A 17,769-nucleotide genomic window follows, 5' to 3' on the forward strand; every position below is an offset into this window, starting at 1 on the left:
ATTGAAAATAGGGACACCCGAAGGAGAACCAGGACATTCTGGGTGGGATCATATCAGAAACCAGACAAATGCTCTAAATCAGGGACATCCCTAGAAGGTAGTGCCACTTGGAGGGTCTGTCTTTTTCTGCTTTTTCAGTTGCTGCCTCTCTCCTGCCTCAGTTCATCAGGGGAGGGGAGGTGTTCTGGCCTTCATACTCCTTTCCCACCACACCCGTAAAATAACCAAAGGCACAAGGACAGACACACACACACCATTTTCGAGTGAGGACCAAAAAACCACAACATTTCATTATTTTATTACTTATTTTCACAGTTTAATCAATCACTTAATTTTATTGTTGATAGCCAATGGCCATCACAGTACAATAGCAGCACAACCCACACAGCTGCAAAACAAAAGACAATGTATGCAGCAGACCAGGACAAATCTATAGTGTCTGAAATTGATTTTCATGGTTGTTTCAATGGGAAGGATATAGGGCAGCAGAGTCAAGGTGGTGAGGTTCAGAGTACAGCTTCCATTATCCTTTATTGTCTGCCCTGCTGGCTGAAGCTGATGGGAACTGGACAACAACATCTGGGGACACCTCAAACTCTATGCTCCGATATACAAAATCTACAAAAGATTAAGGCACTGATCCAGAAGACAATGAACATAGAATAGGCCCCATTGATTTATTTTGCAGCAAGTGTAGCTAGGAGGATACATTGGCTGCAGGGTTTGGAAGCTGGTCCTTGACACAAATCCCCTTATTTCCTCCTCTGGAGATCTGAGGTCTACAAAGCAATGGGTTGCTTTATTCAGAATATGCTCACTGAAATGGAGCTATCATCATCATCATCATCTCTATGGGTGCTGCCACAAAGTGCCCTCTGTCATTGAGCTTTTTGCTCTCCTAGTTTTAAGGCTCGGCGGTCTCTCTAAGTCTGGGGAAAGTGTTAAGGATGATGGTTTAATTTCCATAAATGATAATGTTTTAAGATGGAGTTTCCTTTGACAGTAGCCCTCATGTGATTGCCTGACTGTGAGTCACATGAGGGAGGCATTCCATTCTGTTGAGACTGTTATTCCAGTAACTGTTGCTTTTAACTGCTTTTCTGTTCTTTTCTCACTCTGTGTGTGAGGGAGAATGGCTGCTGAGAGAGATGTCTCAGGATACTCTAGTGTGTCAGTGTGATCTGTCTGAAGTTAAACAGAGAAAGATCACTAAATTTTAATTGGAAGAGACCTGTGCAGGGACAGAGAGAATACTGCGGTGAAAGAAAAAACCTTTCGTAAGAAACTGTAAGACAATTCAAGTGAGAACGTGCCTGTGTTTGAATAAGGATGAGACTGTAAATATATTCTTCTCAGTTATATGTTTATGAAAGTAAAGTTATTTTCAATACCAAGAGTCTGGACATTGTAGTCTGTAAAAAGGAACAATCAACTAGAACAGTTATTCAGCTTCTTAGGTATAAGCTACTCTGCTACTTTGAATATCATCAAAATTCACACACAGACAGACTATAATGTTGCATACAGTATAAGGTTGGGGAGTTGAGAAGTGAGGATAGAAAGCCGGGGAGGGGGGAGAGAAGGGAGAAGTAAACCTTCATTATTTTACAGAGCGCATATCCAAAGTTTTTTTATCAGTGCCACATGCATAGGTTCTCCTTCCATTCATTTTCATTGGCAGTGAGAAAGAGCGGGGGGGGGGGGCAGGGCATAGTTGGTTGCCTTCAATTGACTGCAGTGAAGGCAGAACCATTTGGAGGAACAGATTGATGCAATTCTTGAAGGGGGTGGAAAAGAGCACGGCTACATCATGGGTTGGTCCTTCAAGTACTTGTTGTTAAAGTTGTTCCGTGGAATTCCTGATCTTGACCTTGTGTGGAAATGAGTTCTCTTCATCACAAGAATATGTTTCAAAGCTTTACTGCAGAACAGTTTTAAACAGTCTTACAATAAGATAAACATGATAAAGTAGCACATTGCAAATAATGTCCAGTCCTTTACGTAATCCAGTAAGCTTTCTTCTTTCTGGTCCCCAAGAGAGATCCTAAGCTTCTTTATCACTCCATAACTTATTTGCAACTGCTGTTGCTGCTTCTCCTAGCCATTTCCAGTAAGCACCCACTGACTTCTCAAGTTTAAGCTTCCTTCTGTGAGAGCCCTGCAGCTTCTGTTTCCAGCCATGAGCTATTGGGAAAGATACCAGCCTCTTTTGATGCTCTTGTCAGAGTGGAACCTCTTGCCTAAGAGAGACTTCCCTTTATAGTATTTTAATTACAATGCATTCAAACACAGCATTATATGTACATTAAGCATTATAACACTTGATCCCTTCCAAGTAACAAGGACACTTACAAGCAGATTGTCACTTTCTTTTTCTGTTTGCTTCACTAGGCTGCCTCCTAGTGTCTGGGGGCCCTGCAATTAGATTTGTCTCTGGTAAGTGTTGTAGGAGTTTTTAAGGTTTTTTAGCTGTATATTTGAAAAACAAGGCTCTCATGAGATGTTTCATTATTTTGTTATTCTGACATTGCATTGTAAAGGAGCACCTTTGCACAGCTGTTTAAAAAAAGGAGAAAAAGAAAAAAAATGCATTCTAAAGGGTTTATTTGGAAGCAGAACAAGCATTTTATTTTATTTTTAATACAGAGGAAATTGGGCCCAATTCTTATTACTTAACCCAGGTTAAAGATTAGCAGTCACACCCTCACAAAAACCTATCAAAGGATTTTGTTAGCAAGTGTCAAGATGAATACCTTGTATTCCTGGGCTGCCTTTTCCTTGAGAACCACAGTTCTCACTAATAAGGGATATAGCCAGCCATGGTCAGCAATGTGTCTGCAGCTATTTGAGCCAGTTGCAAGTTTCTGAACACTTTTCAAAGGCAGCCCCATGTAGGTGTGTTACAGTAACCCCTACACAATGTGGCCCCAGACTGCTTTTTGGGGGGTGACTGTTTGTTTTAAACAAATTTTATACACACACACACACACACACACACACACAGCTTAAATTCTCTTAATGCTTGTTTTTTGAGATGGGTCTCCTATGGTGTCCATGTTGACTGAAGCCCTTTCCACATTCAAGACATTTAAATGCGGACATTTTCCGCATTCAATACATTCAAATACTTTCTCCCATGTGTATTCTAAGGTTTCCACTATCACTGAAGCTCTTTCCACATTAAATGCATTTAAATGGTTTCTCCCCCGTGTGAGTTCGTTGATGTATTTTAAGTTTTCCACTTTGACTGAAGCTCTTTCCACATTCAATACATTTAAATGGTTTCTCACCCGTGTGAGTTTGTTGGTGTACATTAAGTTTTCCACTTTGACCGAAGCTCTTTCCATATTCCATACATTTATATGGTTTCTCCCCCGTGTGAGTTTGTTGGTGTGTTCTAAGGTCTCCACTTCCACTGAAGCTCTTTCCACATTCAGTACATTTAAATGGTTTCTCCCCTGTGTGAGTTCGTTGATGTACTTTAAGTTGTCCACTTTGACTGAAGCTCTTTCCACATTCAATACATTTAAATGGTTTCTCCCCCGTGTGAGTTCGTTGATGTACTTTAAGTTGTCCACTTTGACTGAAGCTCTTTCCACATTCCATACATTTATATGGTTTCTCCCCCGTGTGAGTTCGTTGGTGTGTTCTAAGGTCTCCAATTCCACTGAAGCTCTTTCCACATTCAATACATTTACATGGTTTCTCCCCCATGTGAGTTTGTTGGTGTGTTCTAAGTGCTCCACTTCTACTGAAGCTCTTTCCACATTCAATACATTTAAATTGTTTCTCCCCTGTGTGAGTTCGTTGATGTATTCTAAGTGATTCACTTCTAGGGAAGCTCTTTCCACATTCAATACATTTAACTGGTTTCTCCCCCATGTGAGTTCGTTGGTGTGCTCTAAGGCCTCCACTTTGACTGAAGCTCTTTCCACATTCAATACATTTAAATGGTTTCTCCCCCATGTGAGTTCCTTGGTGTGTTCTAAGGCCTCCAATTTGACTGAAGCTCTTTCCACATTCAATACATTTAAATGGTTTCTCCCCTGTGTGAGTTCGTTGGTGTACTTTAAGTTTTCCACTTCTACTGAAGCTCTTTCCACATGCAATACATTTAAATGGTTTCTCCCCTGTGTGAGTTCGTTGGTGTCTTCTAAGGTGTGCATTTTGACTGTAGCTCTTTCTACATTCAATACATTTAAATGGTTTCTCCCCTGTGTGAGTTCGTCGGTGTGTTCTAAGTGCATCACTTCTACTGAAGCTATTTCCACAGTCAATACATTCAAATGGTTTCTCCCCCATGTGAGTTCGTTGGTGTGTTCTAAGTGCATCACTTCTACTGAAGCTATTTCCACATTCTATACATTTAAATGGTTTCTCCCCTGTGTGAGTTCGTTGATGTATTCTAAGTGATTCATTTTTACTGAAGCTCTTTCCACATTCAATACATTTAAATGGTTTCTCTCCCATGTGAGTTTGTTGATGTCTTCTAAGTGTTTTACTTTCGCTGAAGCTCTTTCCACACTGCATACATTCAAATGGTTTCTCCCCTGTGTGACTTTGTTGGTGTATTCTCAGTGTTCCCCTGTGACTAAAGCACATCCCACATTCCATACATTTAAACTGTTTTTTTTTGTTATTCCCAATAAATTCACAGGTGGCTCTGGTGAATTCTGTCCCTCATCTTCCTGACCTGTTTCGGAGGAAGAGAATCCTGTTAGACATTCAAGAATGAACACACATCAATCTCAATATGCACCTTCTCTTATTTTAACACCATTTCATTCTCTACTTTCCTCGCTATGTTCCAAATTTTTAGGAATATAGAAGAGATAATGGCAAGAGCAACACATGATCACTCCATTCACACCTAATAAAGCAGCAGCATTTTATAATACTTTTCTACGTTGGAATGGGCTCCTTAAACACACCTCTGTATTTTTCATTTTCAAGTGAGGAAATGATCTCAGGTTCGAATAACAGTATCTTCTCTGAGTAATTAGCAAAACTTTCATGGGTTCCATGATCACTGCAGATGGTGACTGCAGTCATGAAATCAAAAGACCCCTGCTTCTTGGGAGAAAAGCAATGACAAACCATGACAGCATCTTAAAAAGCAGAGACATCACATTGCCAACAAAGGTCCAGATAGTTAAAGCTATGATTTCCCCAGTAGTAATGTATGGACGTGAGAGCTGCACCATATGGTGCTGGAGGAGACTCTTGAGAGTCCCATGGACTGCAAGAAGATCAAACCTATCCATACTTAAGGAAATCAGGCCTGAGTGCCCACTGGAAGGACAGATCCTGAAGCTGAGGCTCCAATACTTTGGACACCTCATGAGAAGAGAGACTTCCTAGAAAAGAACCTGATGTTGGGAAACATGAAGGGCAAAAGGAGAAGGGGACAACAGAGGATGAGATGGTTGGACAGTGTTCTCGAAGCTACCAACATGAGTCTGACTGAACTGCGAGAGGCAGTGGAAGATAGGAGTGCCTGGCATGCTCTGATCCATGGGGTCACGAAGAGTCGGACACGACTAAACAACAAACAACAACAACAACAAAGTGTTGTTATACTATATGCAACTGTGATAATATTGCAGTATATTAGAACCTAAGTCTTAATCCATTCCACAAGTACATTCTAAAACCAAAGCTTTCCCAAACAAAAGAATACCTTAGTATAGAAAATAATGCAAAATGGATTAATCAATTCCAGATTTTAAAAAACAACCCCTAAAACAGCAGTTTAACATGCATTTTACAATTTTAAAGCACCATTGATCCATAAAATGAAATCAATAATGTACTGTACGTTATATATATAAAATTATATTATATATAAAATAAGTAAGACAGTATTGTAGATGATAAAAAAATATTCTTTTCTGCACTGATGATAGTCATTGTTTGGATGGGTTTTTTTAAATTCATTTCCACAGTCACACAATCAATCAATCAATCAATCAGTAGCTGAACAGGGTTCTACACATTAAGGAAAATAAATGAACCGAAAAAGCCTCAAAAACAAAAAAGTAAAATAAATAGCAAAAACAAAAGTTGTATTGTGAAATAATTAAGTGCCAGACCACTTAAACTGTCAGCACTTTCATGCTTGGAAATAATTTACTTCTTTATCTCTATTGTTGTTCTACTAACAGTTCTTTTGGTTTTGCAGCTTTTTGCAATCAATCAAAACAAAAAAGACACAAAAACACAAAATAAGGGGACTTCCGGTTTGGCGCCATCCTTGCCGGTCGGGAGAAACCTCGCGTCTGAGGTTTCTCCGCCGCTGCGAGGGAAGGGGGTGTCGAGACTACGCCTCGACCCCCCAGAAACACCAGGTTGAGAGTCCTGGTGCCTTGGGATCCGGCGGGCCCCCCAGGGTGCCTCCCTTGCTCTCCGGTTTGCCCTAGTAAGGGCTGCCATGACGAGCGAGGTAGAAGGCGCGGGGGCTGTGGATACACCAGTAGCTTCGCAGCGGGAAGTAGCGGTACCAGCGGGGGAGAGCGTCAAATTCTTCTTAGATTCGGCTAATTCAGTGTTTTTCAACCACTGTTCCGCGGCACACTAGTGTGCCGCGAGATGTTGCCTGGTGTGCCGTGGGAAAATTACTTTATGTATAGTCAATATAGGCACAGAGTTACATTTTTTAACATTTTCTAATGGTGGTGTGCCTCATGATTTTTTTCATGAAACAAGTGTGCCTTTGCCCAAAAAAGGTTGAAAAACACTGGGCTAATTGGCTCTTGTAAGTACCGATCTGGACAAAAGTTTAAAAATTGATTTTAAAATTGGGAAGTTTCGGGAACTCTAAAAATGGAAGTCGGTTCCCTTAACGTTGAAAGAGGAGGAAACAGTGTAATTTTGTATTCCGAAGCAATGTATAGATTTTGTAAATAAGAAATTTCTGAAGCATTGCACCCTCTTTGAGACATTATTTTGGATTGCATATGCTTGTTTGATTCTATGGACTTTATTGATCTTATGGATTTTACTGACCTTATGGACTTTATTGATTTTATGGACTTTTATGGACTTTGAAGATGCCCAAAAGGAAATGGACTAAGGAATTTAAAATAAAAGTTTTGGAACTTTTGTGCAACTTAACAGATGGAATTAACCATTTAAACCAGCTAACGGGGACAGTACCAGCTGCGGACTTAGTTGTGCAGGAAAACGATTTTAGGACCTTTTGTGAGAACTATAAGGAAAAACATAATGAGGAGGAGAAAATCCGAGGAAAAAACGGTGGATACAACTCGTCGAGGAAAGGCAGAAAAATTAGGAGGCAGAAAACAACAAGAAGAAAAAATGGGGAAACTGTTGGAAAAAAGAGTGCCTGGTGGAAGGTGGCGCAGACTCTAGTTGTGGAAAATTTTTCAAGGACACTTGAGATAAGAATGGAGTACAAACCAGTTTCCCAGGACTGTGGAATTTTGGTATTTGAAAGAGTCGGGGTGGGTTGAAAATCTTTATGAACTTTGTGGAAACTCTCTGGTTATTATGGTATTGACACAAGGTATGGCTAATGGATAATGTTATGGTCTTAAAATGAATGGTGAGGTAAAGGGGGGAAGGTTTTTTGGTTAATTCAATCTTAATAAGGTTATTGTGATAGATTTGGGGGAAAATGAAAGCTTAGAAATACAGTGAGTGTGGAGGATAGTTAAAAAAAGAAGAAATAGATTCGTAAATTGGAAAAGTATTCTGCTAGAAATATTAGTAAATGTGAGAAGGAGAGGAAATAGTATTGCGATTATTGGTAATAACTGTAAATTAGGTTTGATTTGGGAGTCAACGGGTGGGAGTCGGGGAAGTCCCTGAAGTTAAGATGATATGTGAATGGTAAGGTGATTAAATTGGCAAATTAGAAGTGTTTACCCCAGTGAGAGGGGGGTCTATTTGGTATGCTCCTCTTGGTGAGAGAAAGGGGGGTTAGAAAAATTTAATCATGTGTTATAAATTGATTGTAATTTGGTTTGTAATTGGAAAAAGTCTAATAAATATTATTTAAAAAAAAACCACACAAAATAAGTATAAAAAAACAGACAGATCTTAGTGTAACACTGAAAACGGAAGTGTGGCACTGAAAACAGAAGTTTGGCACTCATATTGGAAGTTTAACACAATACGGACCATGTTCAACTTCTGAATAAAGTTCACAAACCAGAACACTTACTTCCAAGTTGTTTGACTACTAAGCCATTGGAGAACCAAGGTACCACTGTATTAAGAAGCTTATGACCAGGAGGGCAGAGCACAAACCTGTCTAATCCTTTTTTTCAAGCTATCCAAGTTGCTGGCCGTCAGTGTCTCTTGTAGGATGGAAGTCCATAGACTAACTATGCTTCTGTTGATTCATCTTTTTTAGCCCTGAAAGGCTGATAAATGTGTTATAGCCTAAGCTTTTGTGGGCTGCACTCTGATGAAGTGGATTCTTGACGAGGAAATCTGGTGCCACTATAAACTTATGAGTCTCTTTGTTGGCTTTGTATAATTATTTTGAAAGTTATACGAAATCTATACCACAGTATCTCCATGGATCCTGCCCACCTAGCAATTCAAAAGCATATCAAAAGTGCAAGTAGATTAAATAGGTACTGCTCCGGCGGGAAGGTAAACAGCGTTTCCCTGCGCTGCTCTGGTTGGCCAGAAGCAGCTTTGTCATGCTGGCCACGAGCCGGAAGCTGTACGCCGGCTCCCTTGGCCAGTAACGCGAGATGAGCGCCACAGCCCCACAGTCGGACACAACTGGAACTAATGGTCAGGGGTCCCTTTACCTTTACCTATCTCCATGGAAGCTTAGAGACGGATAAAATTACAAGGGTGCTATAAAATATTATACCACTCACTCACTCACTCACTCTCACACACAACCTCAGACTGTAACATTGGCAAATTTACACAATTAGCTTATCCTTCTTCTTCCTAGCCCTCCCTCCACACAACTGTGCAAGATTGTAATGAATTCCATGCATCTGTGTACACTGATGGCACGCAAAACCTCATGTGGAAGAAAACTATGGGAGGAATTCAGTATTGTGCTGTGTCAATCACTCCATCACAGAAAGCATGTCAGCTTCCTAGATGTAATGGTTCTCCCTCTCCTCTCTCCATGCATTGAACGTTGCATCTACTTCGGTCCCAAGAGAAGTTGCTGATCATTGGGCTTTCCTCCCACTGCATCCTTCTCCAACTTGATGCTCTCTGGAAGTTGTTAGACTACATCTCCCATCATTCCATTGGTCATGCTGGCTGTGGGTGAGGGGAGTTGGAAATCTAATGATGTCTGGAGGGTAGTATGTTGGAAAAGGCTAATTCAGCGGTTCTGGCAATTCCATTGTGAGGATTTCAGGCAGGAGAGAGGAAATGGCTTCTGCTGGACCCTCCGCAAATTGCAAAAGCACGCAAGGACCCAGACCCCAACCCTTACCCAGAAAATTGGCCTCTTCTTCACTCTCTCCCGCAGCCTTTGCCAAGAGATGGATGTTCTCTGTGTCCAAGGGATCCTGCTCAGACTTGGGGGACTTAATGACCACATCTTCCACAGGCCACGATTCCTGGAACAGAGATTGGGATGCAGATTAGGACATCATGAAAAGCTCAAGAAGCTGCCTGGCAGAGAGCCTGGGGGTCAGGAATCCAGGCTGTCAGCTTGATAACACAGTACGCAAGACATAATTAACTTAAAGATTTCTTGCCAAACAAGCAATTAGCCTTGGAGCGCTGTCTCCAGACATCCATCAAGTACACTCAAGTTGACCCTTCTGAAGAATCCTTCAGGCGTATGCAGAATATACTGAACCTATGACCCTTGCAGATGTGGGGAGATATAGGACTAGCACATTCCCAGTCAGTGGCGGAGGAAGGCTCCACGCAACCCGGTGCGGCGAAAAAACACGCCCCGGGGGCGGGGCGCCTTGACGTCACATTGTGATGTCACGATCATCGGGCCGCCGCCACTTCCACAGCCCCCTTTTAAGCCGCAGAGTGAAAAGGCGCCTCATGGGGCTGCCACTCCCCACGCACCACCGGTCACCCCGGGAGCAGCAGCGCTGCACGCACGGGGTGACGGAGGGAGTGGCGCAGCGTGGGAGTGGCGGGAGGGGCCGCCGCTTGTCAACCACACCCGCCGCTTGTCACCCTCACCCTCCCCTGTCAATCGGGGTGTACCACCCCTACCGCCCCCCCCCAGCGACGCCCCTGTTCCCAGTTCCCCTGTTTGTTAGCCTTGCTGCCAGTGCACGACCACCGTTGGTTAGGTCTGTGAAGCTACCCATGCAGAGTCCTTCTCTTTTGCCCTCTCTCACTAAAGGTTGGGATGGAATCCTTCCTGGAGTGATGCATTCTGCTTCTGGTGGCCAGGAGACTGTGCTGGTGGCTAGAGATTTTTCTTGTAAACTTGGGTCAACATAGGTTTCAGCGTAACTTTGCTGCAGCAATGCATTAAAAACTGTGCCTATTTGTAACCCCGCTTTTCAGGCTGCGATTCAGTCATCTGAACCTGACCATTATCTTTAACAATGTTTCAACATTTTTACAAGGTAGGCCAGTGTTATTCTGTTTGCACTACACATGGGATTGCTAAGGTTGCAAGATGTGCCAAGACTTTTACCTCAGTGGGAAGCAAAGAATATTTTGGAAATGGAGACAATTTAGATGAGGAAAACGGGGCTTGATGGAAGGACACCTCTTCCAACACAGCCTCTGCTCTGATGAAATTCAGAGTCCCCTGCAGCTGTTCAGGTAAAGTAAGAACATCAGGAGATATGACTGCAAACCTCCCATGTATGGTAAAGTTTGGTCTAACAAGCCTTTTTAAAGTTGATTGGAGAGAAAATGCAGGGAGGAGGAATATTCAACACCATAGCTAAACAGAACCTCCATGTCTAGAGATGCTGGACCTGTGACCTCCAGATGCTGGAAACCCAGGTGAGAGGAGGGCACTTACCTTTTCCGGAAGCCCCTCAGTGTCTTGGAGCAGGGTCTGGTCTGTCCCCCCTGCTCTCCCGCTGGACCACTGGCTGTCATCCGCAGCTTCCCTGAAGGAGGCCAGGAGGACACCATCCCCAGAGTGGGGAGGTCTGGGAGCCTGTGGGGTTTCCCAGCTTGAACGAGGAGGGTGCATCGTCTTCAGGAAATCCTGCCACTGGGCATCCCAGTGCTGCTGTGGCTGCCCCTCCTCTGCCTCCTTCTTAATTTCACATAAATCTGCACAAGGCAGAAGATCTCTGAAGGTCTCATCTTGGGCTGCAGGAGATCTTTTTCCTTTGGACTCCAGTCTCTCCCTTTGAATGGGTCTTCTCGGCCCCTGCTCTTCCATTTTCACACTACTCTGCTGGAAAGGAAATAAACACAAAGTAAAATACCAGTGTAGAATAAAACTCAAGAATAAAAACAAAAGCATTTAACCGTTAGCCAGTTTTTTAAATACTGTATATCATTACTCTTTCTATTTCTGATTTTCAATCGTTATGTCACCCAAACGCTCCCACCCATGCATAAGAGAAAGTTATCCAAAGACGGGGAAACCCCAAGGTTTACAGAACTACAAATAATATTTGGGGGTGGGAGGACCAAGGCAGTGGTAGGAAAATCCAAAAACAACCCAGTGAGAGGACTGAGCATGTTCAGTGACCAGGGAATGCTGATCCTGGCTGCAACTTCTAGATCTTTGTACATGATTAAGCAGTGACAGACCCACCTAACATTTAAAATATATGCCTTCACCCAAGAAATCCTGCAAGCAGCAGTTTGTTAAGGGTACTGAGAACTGTAGTAAAAAAGCTAGTTCCCATATTTCTTTGGGGGAAGCCACGTGCTTTATATGTATGATGTTTGCAGAGCCTAAGATACAAACAAACAAAATGAATTTTGACGAACAAAATCAAACAACGAAATCAGCACTGTTCTGAGATGGGATAAAAGCCCTGATCTGGAGATAAATGATCTCCCTGGCTGCTCTTTAAAGAGGGTTTCTAACAGGGTGGATTTGATTTAAATCAAACTGATTTAAATCACGATTTAAATCACTAGTCAGTAAGGCTTGATTTAAAGGCTTGTTTTCTACAAAAGACTAATTCTTGCTGGTATAACTTTAATATGCAAGTAGATGAAGATTTTTAGAATAACAACCTTTCATATTAGTTTTTTTATCCCCAGTTGAATAAGTTAATCATTCATATTTGGACAACTTTTCTGTTGGACTTAGGAAGGAGAAAAATTAGATCCATTCCACTCCAAACAATCAGAAAAATATTGTTTCTATTCTGTTCACTGAACTTCTTGAAACTTAGCACTGAAGGGGTTGATTCTGTATTGATAGGTTTGTAGAACAATAGGATTAATGTCTTTTTCTCAACTCTGTTCATGTTATAACATTTTTGCTGTGAAGAAGAGGCATGTGATCTCTGCTGAGTCAAATTCAGTTTTGAGAACTGCAAAAGTAAACCAAGCATCTGTGATAATATCTTGTAGGCAGAGAAACTACCCAATAATCTTACAAAAACCTCTGAAAGAGCATAAATGACATTGTGAATGGATTAATGGAATTTATTTACCTCAATATATTTTCCTCAAAAAGGAAATCCTCATTTATTTTTATCCACCCTGGTTTCTAAAGAACAAACCAGAAGGGTCTTTTTTCCTAGATCTCATTGGTAATTCAGCAGAGTCCTCTTGTGCTCTTATTTCTCCCCCACCCCAGCACTGAGGTTGGAAGGATGAAACATACTGATTGTGTGTGTCTCTGCATATGTGAAAGAGTGTTTGCAAGACTTCTATGTATGCAAGATGACATGTCTGGTGAGCATTTGCAGTATATTTGGCCTGTGTGCATGTGACTTTATGGTCCGCATCTCTTTTCTGTGTTTACATGCATGTGCATACATTGGCCACACAGCTCACTGGAACGTGGCCTCCAGAATCAATGCAGCTTTAAGCCCATAAATGTTCCTCTTGCTCTATAGGAAAGAACAATCAAATCTGAGGCTATCAGGAGGAGAGAATGACGGGAGCCAGCTCGTCAATGGGCGAAAATGATCAGTCTCACAGCAGTGTGGTTTGAAAGAGTCTGATGATCTAAGGGCTTCAGGAGCCTTTATTTATCCAAAATCATACAGGAACATTTCATCATATTTGGACTACATTTCATCAGACAGGGGTATGGAAATGCCATATATGGGTAGGGTGGGACTACATTCTTGCAACATGCCATGTCTTAACTGCGCCCATTAGGTGTGGTGTACGTTGGTGCATGGTCTTTCCTGATAAGGGCAGTTAGTGGTCTTTGTCATATACGCCCAAACGACTTAGTTTCCCTACAAGAGAACTCCTGGATCTACAGAGTTAATGTTCTCACCATCCTATGGACACAAACTTCATTGAGATTTCTCTTTAATTACTTTGAGATTTTTTTCTTAAAAATATTAAGCAGTATAGAAATGAAATGAGTAATAATCTGAACACTAATAGCTAATTTCAATTTCGCCTTCCTTACTCTTTTACAATATCGTCATCAATGTTTTTATTATCATTAACTCATTTCCATATGCCACTTCTTTGCATTCTCAAAACTGTCACCCACTTTAACTCTCAGCCTTCTTCTGAAAACTCAGCTCCGTTACTGAGGAAGGTGGAAGATAAAACCTTTAAAGAAACAGGCTTAAGCTTCTCTCATTTATTTATACGCAGACCCAAGAGGTCACTAGCTTCAACAGCTTGGGAAAAGATCAGGTGTGTTCTCCTGGGAGATCTATTAGCTGTTTTATTAGCCGTCACTGATCAACAGAACCTCCATGTGTAGGCCCAGTGTACATTGATTTGGGGCAGGCAAAAGAAGCCATTTCCTTGCTAAATGAACCTGGTGGGCATCATTGCCACAAGATGCGGTGATGGTGGTGGCTTAGAGAGCTTTAAAAGGCCATTCACGAAGGAGGGCGATAGGTTTATCAATGGCACTAGCAGAGATAAAGGGGGGCAGGAGTAGTGGCGTGCAAAGGGTGCCACGGGGCTGCAGAGTGAGAGGGACCCCTCCCTGCTGCTTTCCCCCTGCCTCGCCTTCCCTCTCCGCCGGTGGGAGAGCGTGAGCTTGTGCCTGTGCTGCCGCCCCCTCAACCCACTCATCGCCCTTGCAGCCACCGCAGGGAGGCAGAAGCAGGCGAGAGGGAAGGACAGTCGGAGCGGAGGGAGGACCGTGGAAGAGGAAGGGGCTCCCCGATGAGGGACAGGGAGAGGGGCGGAAAACTCAGGGAGACAGAAGCCCCAGGTACGCCGCTGATCAGTGGGCGACTATATGCAGCCTCCATCCCGAAGCAGCAGCTGCCTTGGCCCCCTCATTGTGCCCCTTGAGCTCAACATCGTCTATAGGTCTGAAGGGAGCAGCTCCCCAGGGTCTCAGGCAGGGTCCGTGCCAGCCTGACCTAGAGATGTTTGCCCCTGTGCCCTCCTGCAGATGCCCTGCCCCCGAGCTGAGCCCCTTCCCCTTCCTGCCCAGTTGGGGGGCGTCCTGCAGCCTCTGGCTGGAATCGGGGCCTGATCCTGCCAGGCGAGGCGCCCTTCCCCTCCTCCACCCTCCTTCCCCCCGCGCCTCCTGCACCTCTGACTCCTCGCTCCGTCCCTGCCCCAGAATCCGGCTCCTCTCCGGGGAAACTCGCCAGGCCACTGGCCGCTGCTCCTCCGCCCTCCTCGGCGGCGGGACAGGAAAGTGCAGCCGCTCTCGAGTCCCCCTGGCTGGCCCCGTTTCCTGCCTCTCTGAGCATCGGAGCTCGCTGGCTGTGGGTTGGGCCCTGGGAGGCTGCGAGGCTGGATGCGCCCCCTTGCAAGGCGAAAGCACCGTGCAGGCGGCAAGACCGCCTTGCTACTTTCCCTGCCCTCGTATTTGCAGCCCGCTGCTTCTGATCCTGGAGGTTCTGCTCTTCACTAGTCCAATCCTAGCTCTGCAGCTGCAGGGAACAAACTTTTGCCACCCTTCTCTAGGGGTCTTCATGATCAGCCTTGTGAGTTCGAGCCTCATGTGAAAAAAGTGGAAATAAAGTGTAATGTTACCTTGAAATTGTGTGCCCGGTACTCCAGTGGTTTAAAAAAATATTTTAAAAACATAACAAAACACCCTTCCCTTTTCTATACCCTACTGTGTCTTTTGTAATAAGTGGGTTTTGATTGGAAAGCTGCTTCATTGAAATATATCTGGCATTTTATACGCTATCCAGTATGTTCTACTAATAAGTCTCCTCGTGATCAGGTGTGAGACTGGTTTCCAAATCCTCATCATTAACAATTCCCGAAATTTCAGTAATGCTGGGACGATGCCTCCCTGCTGCCCAAATGTCTTGCTGGAGGTGGCAGTCCAGTTTCCAGCTCTGCTGGCTGGGGTCATGCAATCACTTAGCTTCAGCAACCAATGCCAGGGTCAGGCCCTGTTATCTTTCCAAATCCTCCAACATTTCTCTGATGAAAATAGGAACACTCCGTTCCATAAAGCTAATTTTACTATATATACATGACCCGTCTTATTACGTTGCCCCAGCCACTCTGGGCTGCTTCCAACCTATATTAAAAACAAAATAAAACATTAAAAATCTTTCCTATACACGATTGCTTTCAGAGGGCCATGGGGTCAGATAACAATGGGTTGTTTTATTCAGAATAAGCTCACTGAAATGGAGCTATCATCATCATCATCATCATCATCTCCTGTATGGGTGCTGCCTCTAACTGCCCTGTGTTTTTTTCCATACACCCCACCTCGATCCTTGAGGTCCATCTGTGAGGATAATCCCCCTTTTATTATAACTAGGGATGACTTGGTAACAGGGTTCTCTTGTCCAGCTGTCGTGGCCTGTTTTATATGTATATATATTGCTCTGGGCTCCTGGGTTGAGAATACCTCTCAGCTCTATCAGTTCTGGGGCTCTCTCTCTCATTAGATTCCCCCACTGCGTCAGTTAGCTAAACCCTTTTAGTAACTGTGCAGCCTTACCGAGGTTTCTGGCCTTTTGGCCCTCCTGAGGAAAACTCCAAGACACAAACTATCACCCTGCCGGTTAGTTTTGCCTTTTCCCTGAGTTCCCCTCCTCATGAGCATCCATATATCGCTGGACCAAATAAATGCCTCTTCTCTCTTGGCTCAACAGAAAAAAACAAGACTTTTTTTATCTCAGAACATTGTGCTTCACGTATTTTGATATTTCATCAGCTTATTTACATCAAAAATATCAACTCTTCAGTATAACGGACTAATCTTCATCCTATCCTATCCTAACCACCACTCTCCTGGCCCCACACTCCTCTTCTTCCAGTCACCACTCACACCCTCCCTCTTCTCCCACTGCCAAAACTGCTGGTCCCTCCTTTTAAACCAGGGATCGCCCCGCCCCCTGTACAGTCACCAACGAAGGTGGCTTAACTCTTTCAGCACTGGGCTGTCATACCTCCTCCATCTTAGGGCCAATCCGTCACACCCTGTCTTTGAGCTTTTTGCTCTCCTAGTTTTAAGGCTCGGCGGTTTCTCTAAGTCTGGGGAAAGTGTTAAGGATGATGGTTTAATTTCCATAAATGATAATGTTTTAAGATGGAGTTTCCTTTGACAGTAGCCCTCATGTGATTGCCTGACTGTGAGTCACATGAGGGAGGCATTTCATTCTGTTGAGACTGTTATTCCAGTAACTGTTGCTTTTAACTGCTTTTCTGTTCTTTTCTCACTCTGTGTGTGAGGGAAAATGGCTGCTGAGAGAGATGTCTCAGGATACTGTAGTGTGTCAGTGTGATCTGTCTGAAGTTAAACAGAGAAAGATCACTAAATTTTAATAGGAAGAAACCTGTGCAGGAACAGAGAGATTACTGCCGAGGTGAAAGAAAAAACTTTTTGTAAGAAACAGTAAGACAATTCAAGTGAGAACGTGCCCGTGTTTGAATAAGCATGAGACTGTAAATATGTATATCTCAGTTATATGTTTATGAAAGTAAAGTTATTTTGTATACCAAGAGTCTGGGCATTGTAGTCTGTAAAAAGGAACTATCGCCTAGAACAGCTATTTAGCTTCTTAGGTATAAGCTACTACTCTGTTACCGGTAGTTGGTTGCCTTCAATTGACTGCAGTGAAGGCAGAACCATTTGGAGGAACAGATTGTTGCAATTCTTGAAGGGGGTGGAAAAGAGCACAGCTACATCATGGGTTGGTCCTTCAAGTACTTGTTGTTAAAGTTGTTCCGTGGAATTCCTGATCTTGACCTTGTGTGGAAATGAGTTCTCTCCATCACAAGAATATGTTTCAAAGCTTTACTGCAGAACAGTCTTAAACAGTCTTACAATAAGATAAACATGATAAAGTAGCACATTTCAAATAATGTTCAGTCCTTTACGTAATCCAGTAAGCTTTCTTCTTTCTGGTCCCCAAGAGAGATCCTAAGCTTCTTTATCACTCCATAACATATTTGCAACTGCTGCTGCTGCTTCTCCTAGCCATTTCCAGCAAGCACCGACTGACTTCTCAGGTTTAAGCTTCCTTCTGTGAGAGCCCTGCAGCTTCTGTTTCCAGCCATGAGCTATTGGGAAAGATACCAGCCTCTTCTGTTGCTCATGTCAGAGTGGAACCTCTTGCCTAAGAGAGACTTCCCTTTATAGTATTTTAATTACAATGCATTCAAACACAGCATTATATGTACATTAAGCATTATAACACTTGTACCCTTCCAAGTAACAATGACGCTTACAAGCAGGTTGTCACTTTCTTTTTCTGTTTGCTTCACTAGGCAGCCTCCTAG

The 17,769-nt window shown here is 43.3% G+C and overlaps 1 pseudogene; it reads right to left on the reverse strand.

The window, feature by feature from the left end:
• The window catches only part of LOC117042621, a 63,395-nt pseudogene that overhangs the window by 32,056 nt on the left and 13,570 nt on the right, over positions 1-17,769 (reverse strand).

Source organism: Lacerta agilis, chromosome 2 (genome assembly GCF_009819535.1).
Source record: "Lacerta agilis isolate rLacAgi1 chromosome 2, rLacAgi1.pri, whole genome shotgun sequence".
Classification (NCBI taxonomy): domain Eukaryota; kingdom Metazoa; phylum Chordata; class Lepidosauria; order Squamata; family Lacertidae; genus Lacerta; species Lacerta agilis.